Source organism: Filicampus tigris, chromosome 11 (genome assembly GCF_054856515.1).
Source record: "Filicampus tigris isolate MCC_2025a chromosome 11, RoL_Ftig_1.0, whole genome shotgun sequence".
NCBI classification, from domain to species: domain Eukaryota; kingdom Metazoa; phylum Chordata; class Actinopteri; order Syngnathiformes; family Syngnathidae; genus Filicampus; species Filicampus tigris.
In genome coordinates, this window is record NC_141227.1 from 8177660 (window position 1) to 8187361 (window position 9702).

A 9702-nucleotide genomic window follows, 5' to 3' on the forward strand; every position below is an offset into this window, starting at 1 on the left:
TCAGTCTCCCAAACTATGTGAGCCTGACAGCCTCCAAAGCACCGGAGGCCTTAGCACAACACAATCACCCCGTCACAATCCAACAATTACTCGCACCTTCCCCAAAAGCTAAGTCAACCTTTACATTTTTGAATTAAAATAATGATTGTCTAAACATTTAGACATTGGATTTCTGTGTACACACACTTTTGCCTTGACGATGTGTTGTCACGAGGCTGGCAAAACAACATTAGCTTGAAAGAACCGTGCAAAATATATCAGTATCAAATGATGTCATCTGCCCATGTAATGTAAAACTGAGATTGAGCTCCATCAATTAGGATTTGCAGTGGAGCAGAAAATAGCTTGAGACCGCGCTAAGGTGGAGGAATGTACAAGAAAAAAAAAGAAACTTTTCACACACACACATTTGAATGTTCAAATCACAGTCATATTAAATGCTTATCACAGCTTCCAGTAACAATAATCCACCATTAGATTAGTAGTAGATTTCAGATTGTGACGACATTATCGCCCAAATCTTACAGACAAACTCAGCTATGAGATGACAGTAATAATAATAAAACCTTATTGGAAATATGTCTTAATTACACGTCTTCCACTTTAGAGTGATGAAAGACGCTATAATAGTTGTTTTCTGACATTTCAGGCCAAGGTGTTGCAATGTCTTGCCTTACCTGCTCAAGGTGCTACATGTCCTTACTCATTCAACAGGATTTGAAGTGACTTGCAGGGCATATTGACTCAACAAGCGCGAACACCACGTTAACACTTTGCTAGTTCTGGTAACGCTAGCATTAAAACAAATTGTACTTGAGTGCACGATTTTGATGTAAAGTAACATTTTTTGGAGTGGAAAATTTGCTTCTAAAATTGGACAAAAATAATTGAGTTCAAGTCGCCATTATGTATGACATCACACAGGATGTCACCTCATTATGGGAGCTTCAAAGCATTAGCGCTGCACATTTTTATGGCCTTTTTATGACGCGGAATAAGACCTTTTGTGGAATAAGAGCTAATCCACTTGTTTTTAGCCATCTCTGTGGGCGGCCATTTTGTCACTTTTGTCGACTGAAAATGACACCACAACTGCTCAGGGCTCAGGTAACGACCAATCACGGCTGACCTGTTTTCTCAAGCTGAGCGGGGTTGGGTGGGCTGGGTGGATTTTGCTGCTTAACTCATATTCCACAAACGCAATATTAATCAAAATGCCTTGTTTCAACTAATGGTCTTGTATAGAACATATTCTTGAAAAAAATATGTTTGGGTTGATTCCCACTTTAAGAGAAGAATATGCCGTATGTGGCAAATTATGGAACATAAGTGACACGCAAAGCAGTAAAAAACAAAAACAATGGAAACAGTTGGCACATGGCTGTTCTTTTTTCATGATTTCTTATGGAAAAAAATGTTTCAAAATGCAAGCAAATGGACCGTAGCAGACTTCCTCATGACACGGTCATTTGTATCCTTTAAGGTCAAATACTTAACTCTCCATATTGCCATAGGTGCTTACTGTAGGGGAAAATCACTTCCGACAGAAAGAATTTGATTCATTGTTTATTATGACTGTACAGTGACAAAGAAGGGTGAAGTTGGAAAACTTGCAGAAATAAGTCATTTGTGATTTGTGGGCTGTGATTGAGGCCGCTGCTCATCTTGCAGATGTCCTAATCTCTCGCTAAAATCTCTTTACTGTCACATCAGTGAAACCTGTAAAGTTGATATTTTCGTAGGTTATAATTTGGAGTCGATATTATCAGTGCGGGTATCAGTGCGTCGGCCTGAGAGAAATAATGAATCCGTTAAAATGACTCATTACCTGCTCAAATCCGGTTCATCACCTTGATCTGCCTTCAGAAGCGGCATCTTAACAGAAAACTTCCTCTTAGGTCATTGCTGACAGCTCAAATCATGTCACTTATTGAGCAAGAGGTTGAGTGCCGGAGCTTGACAGGCAGGAGTAATAAGCCAAGCAGTTGAGTTGTCACCCATGGGTGCCGCCTCGGGGAAGTGAGTCCTTGCGAGCATCTTTGGATTCCTCGGCCATAATGTAACTCTTTGTTCTGCAGAAATGAGAAATATGTTCATGCTTGACGTGTTCTTGTAATAGCAGGGTAATGAGTGTCAAAGCGCTGTGGCCATTCCAAATACCTGTTGGTATCCTGTTCTTTGCTTTGGTGTCAAACACACAATCCACACGCGGGTGTAGCTGCAACTGTCTCACCTCAAATGTGTGATTTATGTCAGTGTTGAGCTTTGATGTGCTAAAAACATAAATATTAGTTAATAGTCACTTATACAACCAGTCTTTTTTTAAATTTATTTTTAGTCAAAGACATGTGCATACTTAACAGTATGTTGACATTTGGGGGAACAGAAATGACTGTCATTAGGCTATAATTAATTGCGTAAAGTAAATGTAGTTCATTGTATCACTCAAGGCAACGTGTGTGGATGATTGATTGATTCACCATTGAGGTATTACATAAGTATGTCAGAAAGCCTTTGTTCCAAAATTTTTAGCACACACAAACTCATCGTTCCTTTTTGTTGTTGTTGTTGTTGTTGTTTTATCTAGCCTATTTAAGGGAGGCGGGCTACATTCTACAATGCTAAGTGCTGTTAATCCTGGCCTGAGGCCTCAGACAACAGAAATACAAATTTGCGGCTGCCTTAATTACTGGATTTCAAAAGCTAACAATAAACCTGCTTTTGATAGAGATGCTGCTGGAAAGCAAACAACCTCTGGGCTTATTGCCATATTATGATGTCTTAGCAAGATTAGTTCAAAAAAATGTCACGTATGATGTGGGAGTGGCTCAATGTTGAGGTTATGACACATGAAAAGTGTGTGAATACTAGTTTACACAATTCATTCTGGATTTTGGCACAAAGGGAATGAGGGATTGTAAAAAGGTGACATTATGAGGGAAAAAGAAAGGCACAATACTTCTACAATAAAGTTGCAATATTATGAATATTGACACATACTGTATGTGCGTTGAGTTGAGGTCTGTTAAGGATATTGGAAAATGACGGTAGTCAACTGTAATGTATCATCAAACATCACCAGTGCAAGCAGTCGTAATGGGACTGCGTGTGAATGTTTGTGTAAGAATGACACAAATGGCTTCTTTTTTTTTGTTCGCTTGTCTAAAGAGAATTAATTTTAACCAATATTTAATATGACCTGATTCATATATGGCAGAAACGGTGGCTTCTGCTCTTACACTGTTGAGAAGTTAATTTTTTTCTCTCTTTACTTTTCTGTGAATTCTGGGGAAAATCCACCATGGTGCTAACATTTAGGATTCCCCATTTCTAAGACAAGAAGGAGTTGATTAAGAGATAAATGCAGAGATAAAGGTGTGTCTGTTTCACGCATGAGTGATACCTCATCCCGCACAAAGATGCTCTGTTCTCCCCTGACCACCCGAGTATTGCAGGTCAGCATTTGATGATATTTTATGAGTCCTAATTGTGAGTGACCCGGCCGGCTGGTGGTGGCTTTTTTTCATCCCGGGAAGAGGGGTCTGCTCCTTGCGCCTGATTGGAGCATCTCAGCGTGCTGACCTCCACCTTCACGGGACGGTGAGGGACACGTCTCAAGTTCACGCTCCCCTTGGGTGGTACCACTCTCAGTTTACCTCCACCTGTCCGCCGGGGTGAGCGTCACCCGTCACCTCTCACCCCCCGGCTTCTCTCGCAGGAGACTTAACAGAAGCGTCTCAGTTCCATTTACAGCTCCCGAACAAGCCTTCAGCTTTGTTTACCAACACTGCTTTCAAGCGCTATCACATTATGCTGAACAATAAGGCTTGATGGAATTGCCTTAAATGAGCTTATACCTTCTAAGAATATTCATAATCATCCCAGAGCAGGGCAACACTGAGTGCTTTTTCACACTGCACTCAAGTGGCTGTTCCTGTGTTTACGCAGTAACATAAGAATGTGAGTTTAACCCTTTATTAAACTACAAATTTCCCATTGTTTGTATAACCTCCCGGTGACTCCAGAGTCACATTTGTTCCGTACAGCAGAAAATGGCCGCCGCTTGACCAGGTCCCCTTTGATGCAATAATGAAAACAAATGACTGTAACACAATGATATATATCGGGGAGCGCTGCAGTTTCAAAGTTGCCGTTGCAGTTGGTTGACGTGCAAGTGGGGAAACACTAAGCTGTGTTTGTCATCACGCTCGACATTGTCTCTCACACAAATTAGTTCCTCAAGCTCTATTTAGAGTATTTTGTCGTCTTAGGGCACAATTAATCACAGGAAGTGCAGTTCCATATGTCTCTGCAGGGCGACTTCAACTGACCCCAGTTAAAGTCAGACTACATTAGTCATCATTTGCTGCATGGTTTCTACTCAAAGGGGAAGATATGATCAAAAATTGATTTTTTGCATGCTTTTATAAAAAAATTGTTTGATATCGGGAGTACTGCCACCCATTTTCTATACTGTTTATCTGGATCAGCGTTGAATATTATCTGCCTGTTTCTGAAAACATGTTACAGCCAGCCATTTTGAACTTTTCTAATTGTAACATCGCAATTCATCTAATTTCCATACATTGCTCTGCCCGTGACTTGACAACTATGCTGAGCTAAGAGCCTCCACTTACAAGCCACAATGTCTGAAACACTATTCCAAAGCCAAATGGTAAGCAGAGCTGCATTGAAATTCCCGTTAGCGTCTGAGAAACTAAATGGCAAGCGTATGAAGTGCTGCCTCCACCAGTGAAAATGTCTATATCATCAAGACAGTCACTGGCTTTTTTTGTCCACACTCTGGCTTTGCCCATAAAATCCAAATTATTGGTGCGATCATTTTAATATTTTCAGAGATTGATTTGAGTTTAGGTAGAGGTGCGTACATATAATTTGGTGCTGATTGGTTGTACTTTTCTAACATTAAATAAAATTGTATTGTATTGTATTGTATTAATTTTTTCTATAGTGAACATCTAAGGGAGAAAAGGCTAAATGCCTCTAAAATCCAAAATATGCTGGCAATTATTTTGATATTTTCAGAGGATGAAGAAATAGAAAGAAAACGGTGCTGATTACATTTAGCGCAGTGCATTGTGGGATACGACCGGAGCTCTATGTACTTACCATTGTTCCAGCACGTTATACCATATTGCATGAAACAACCCGCTTAAAATTGGTCAATTTCAGAAAGACAGGAAAAAGTGGGTGTAAAGTGTTATGCTTCTTGATCCATGAGCTATTTTGACAAATGCACACCACAGGTATGTCTGGGATCTTTTAGTGTGTGTTTGGTTGTATTCCATGCATTCCAATCCTCACCTAAGTGGTTTGGCAATAATATAGAAAAACAATTAAAACAGGGCACATAGTGCACAAAAAAATAACAGAAACATTGAATGTTTCCCAAATCCAAACTTTCACTTGAATGTGATTGTCTTGAGACTAAATGACATTTGTAGTGCTCTAAATCAGATTATGAGGACACATCACAACATATCACTGGCAAAGTGGAAGCGAAAAACATTTTGAGAGACCGACTTCCTTTCTATTCAGATAGGCAGCAAGTTGTTTTCTACAAGCTCACCTGTTGTTCTCATAAGGAAATCAATGAGTCTCTCTGGCAGGATAATAACATTCCCGCTGGAGAGGAGCCGCTTAATTCACTCTTATCATTTTAGGTTGTCTGGCTTCCAGTCAAGCTGGGGTCCAAGAGGTGAAATGAGTTTGGCAACCTCAACTGCAGGCAGGACAAGAGAACACACATCATAGCACAGTTTGCGGAAGAAAGAGAGAGAAAATTGTCGGCACAAGCAGGAAAGATAGAGTTTCATCAGAACGCCGCTGAAAACGCACGCTCGTCGTTGGCAGACTTCAAACACTTAATCGGCAATCATTTTTCAATGAGCCCCAGAGGAGCACATTTTAGCGCTCCACCAAACAGTCTGCTGCTTTGTGCACTCTAATCCCTCCCGGTTATGCATCATGGGGAGCCAGGGGTGGTTTTCCATACGGAGGTTCACCCCCATCTCCAGACACAGAGACAGACAGACGTCCGGACCCATGTCCTCTCCTCTGGTCTGCCTCAGCCGCAACATCTGTGTCCATCAAGAAACACTCACTTTTTATTGGTAAAGCCCTCAAATTTGGATTGTCTTTTGATCTGTAGGCTGAACAAAGTGCAAATGTAACATGATCCCATAAGCGGCCTTCTCATCTGCCTCGTTAGGTGCTCTGAAGAGGGTTCATATTGAGCCCAGCCTCTTGTGAGACCCCCACCCGAATCTTCTACCCAGCACACACACACACACACGCACACACGCGCACAGCCGTCTTCTCTTAACCTTGCCTCACTCCCGTTTCATCCTTTGCTTGTGTTCAAGGTTTGACACGCGGTGCTCCGGAAAAATCCTCTGCAGGGAAGTCGATATCTAAACAGCACTTAACCTGGCCGGTGGAGGAGTGTTTGTGCGATGAGAAAATCTCTGGGCTCCGGCTCCGTCTCATTAATGAGAAAAGACGAGCGTTCCCCGCTGCAATTAAGAGTCAATCTCCTGCATTAACTCAGCGACCCGCGGCCACACACACAGCACAAAGACAACGGGCCAGTCCCTGTCACTCATTTTCCTGGTCGGAGCACTGTCCAGTAGACTCCCAGGACAGATTAAATGAGATGCTTCGTCTTTCTGGTATCACCTGCTGAAACCTAAACTAGAAGAATGGAATGCTGCAAGGACGTGCAATGAAGTGGCTCGGACTCGGTTTAACAGAATGTTACACTGTCATGTCATCATGTTAGTGGACATCGAGGCCAAAGTACTGCAGACATACTGACATGAAACATAAAATAAACATTCTGTCAATGATCATTATGTTGTTACTGAGTTCTGACTATTTAAAGACACCAAAATATGAACAGATCTGGAAGTGAAGCAGGAATGGAATGGAAAGGATGGAATTGGAATTGTTTATTTCCTTGCACTATACAGTGACACCATTTAACAAAAGGAAGTAAGCAATTTATAATGATAAAGGATATGAGACTGCGACTATTGACAATGTCCTCATCAAAAGGCAAACATTTGGGGAAATTGCATCAGTTTTGTTTGTCAGTCAAATCTTGGCTTTAATATTACTGTAACTTGTTAGTTTTAACATCAGTTTGCAAAATCATTTTACTCTTTGTATGCATTTCCAGTGAGCATGTTTTAAAGATGCGAGGCATCTCATCACAAACTTAACTTCATTTAAATTTCAGTCAAAATAGCTTTTATTAATCTTTACCAAATCTACTGCTGGATTCAGGACTCTTTTTGTTCACATCCAGCACAACACACGTTACGCAAATTTCAAACATTGTTGAGTCAAGTTTAGTCATCACTGAACGCACGCTGCCAACACACGTCAGGTTACTGGAAGGGGCCCGCTTGCTCATCATCTCTGTTCCGGTCCATGCCATAATGTGTTTGATGGGGTTGAAGTCAGGGTTCGGTGCACATTCCTCCACGCCGACCTCATTGAATCATGCCACTATGGACTTTTCTTTGCTCACTGGCGGATAGTCAGACAGAAAATGTCTGACCCAAAGTGTTCCCGCAAATTAAACAAAATGTCCAAAAAATATTTGACGAAATTTAGCCACAGTATGTATATTGTACAGTATCTAAAGACCCAATTGGATTTTTTCGACTGCAACACTCTAATATGATTATTTAATGCAGCAGTCAAAAGGAGCACGATGAGATGCAGTCTTTCCACTTTGTACACGATGTGATAGAGAATCTTTGCAGTAAAGAGTAACAAACCACTTGGAAGTCGTTACTCTGTGTATGTTACAACACAATGTCTTTGCAGGATGAGAAACTGCAGGTTGAGAACATATAGCGGGTGTTATTGTGCATGATTGTGGAATTTATGAAAGAAAATAGGAGACAAGTGGATGGACGGCAGATTGAGCCGGGGTGGGCTGGAATAATGAGTGACATATTGTCAAATCTTTACCTACAAAGCAGAGTCTTCTTCCATGCAAATGAGACCCACTCGATAAGGATCTGTTTGATGGGACACATGCAGAATATGAGGCCGCTAATTCCCTCATTAGTATTCCACAGAGCTGATTGGCAAAGAGCGCAGAGAGACAGACGGAGAGCATGTCTGCAAAACCCAATATTGATTTGTTTAATGGTGTCAAAAATCACAAATCTCCTGTCAGTTGTTTAGGAGGCTATTTAGCGAGCCAATAGATGCCCCTCGCTTAATTAATACCTCATTACAGAGATGTGATTATATGCTTGAACTGTTAATGGGCTCCCTGAATTTCAAAGCCCAATATAAAAGGTGTTTGGACAAACAAATGTGGAGAAAAGACGCTATCTGATGGCTCTCACTGTGAGTGTTGTTTTGAGCTCATGTTCATTCTGATATGTTTGAATGCTCCTATTAATCAGGGGGATCTCTGAGACTGGAAATATTCCTGTGGTTATGCCCATTCAGTGAGTGCCTTTCCACATTTGCAATATACATTTTACTAAATGCAATCGATACAATTAATTGATCCTCAAATAATTGTTGAAAACAGAAGTGAAATGAGAATCTATTTTTTTTGCTCTTACAGCATCTTAAAAATGTTCTTTGAGACACAGCCTAACTAACTAACTAACTAACTAACTAACTAACTAACTAACTAACTAACTAACTAACTAACTAACTAACTAACTGGGATAGTTTTTGCCTCAAAATAACAACAGCATTTTGGAGATGGAACATTTTAAACATGATATTACTTACTTAGCGTTTTACATACAAACAGGAGGGAAAAAAAGTTTAATTCACAAACGATGGAGTACAGGGATGCTGTTGCATGTGTCCCACACGATAATGATCTAAATTGTGCTTTTTGAAGTGTACATGTCACAAATTCATTTTGTTGTTTGTCTGGGAAATTTTCTGAAACCTTGACAAACCTTAAAGGGAAGTCAACCCAAACATATTTTTTTCAAGAACATGTTCTATGCAAGCCCACTAGTTGAAACAAGGCATTCTGATAAAGATTGCGTTTGTGGACTAAGAGTTAGTGCACCTGTTTTCAGCCATCTCTGGGGGCGGCCATTTTGTCACTTCTGTCGACTAAAAATGACATCACAACTACCTTGGGCTCAACGACCAATCACGGCATCATCTTAAGAAAACAGGCGAGCTGTGATTGATCGTTCCCTGAGCCCTGGGTAGTTGTGATATCATTTTCAGTCGACAGAAATGACAAAATGGCCGCCCCCTGACATGGCTAAAAATGTGTGTATTTTGCCGCTCAACTCATATTGCACAAACACACTATTAATCAGAACGCCGTGTTTCAACTAGTGGGCCTGCCGGGAACATATTCTTGAAAAAAATATGTTTGGGTTGATTTCCGCTTTAAAACAGCGTTGCGTGTTTTGTCAGAGAGCAGCGAGGAGGTTGACGCTCAGCCCGCCAGAAGACAGTTGATCTACGAAGCTGTGTGTTTAAAGGCCCATAAAGAGAGTGATAATGGGCCGGCTTTATGAGGACTCAGACCGGTGAGGCAGGCTGTTACTGCCGCGGCTACTGTTGTTGTTATTCCCACTGTTCCTCGATGGGCACTAAAGCGGAAAAATGGATCCCCACTTTGGGTTGAAATACGAAGCTGGGCTTATTCTCCCTCTCTTTCTCTTTTTGTGT

At 41.0% G+C, this 9702-nt stretch overlaps 2 long non-coding RNA genes across 2 annotated transcripts; one reads left to right on the forward strand and one right to left on the reverse strand.

The window, feature by feature from the left end:
* The first annotated feature begins 989 nt into the window (after positions 1 to 989).
* Positions 990 to 6872, forward strand: LOC147139616 (uncharacterized). The gene is made up of 2 exons (XR_015088649.1): positions 990 to 1107; positions 6387 to 6872. It is a non-coding gene; the product is annotated as an uncharacterized LOC147139616 (long non-coding RNA).
* Positions 1336 to 2323, reverse strand: LOC147139617 (uncharacterized). The gene is made up of 3 exons (XR_015088648.1): positions 2161 to 2323; positions 1829 to 2072; positions 1336 to 1719 (listed from the first exon to the last, which is right to left on the reverse strand). It is a non-coding gene; the product is annotated as an uncharacterized LOC147139617 (long non-coding RNA).
* Positions 6873 to 9702: the final 2830 nt, after the last annotated feature.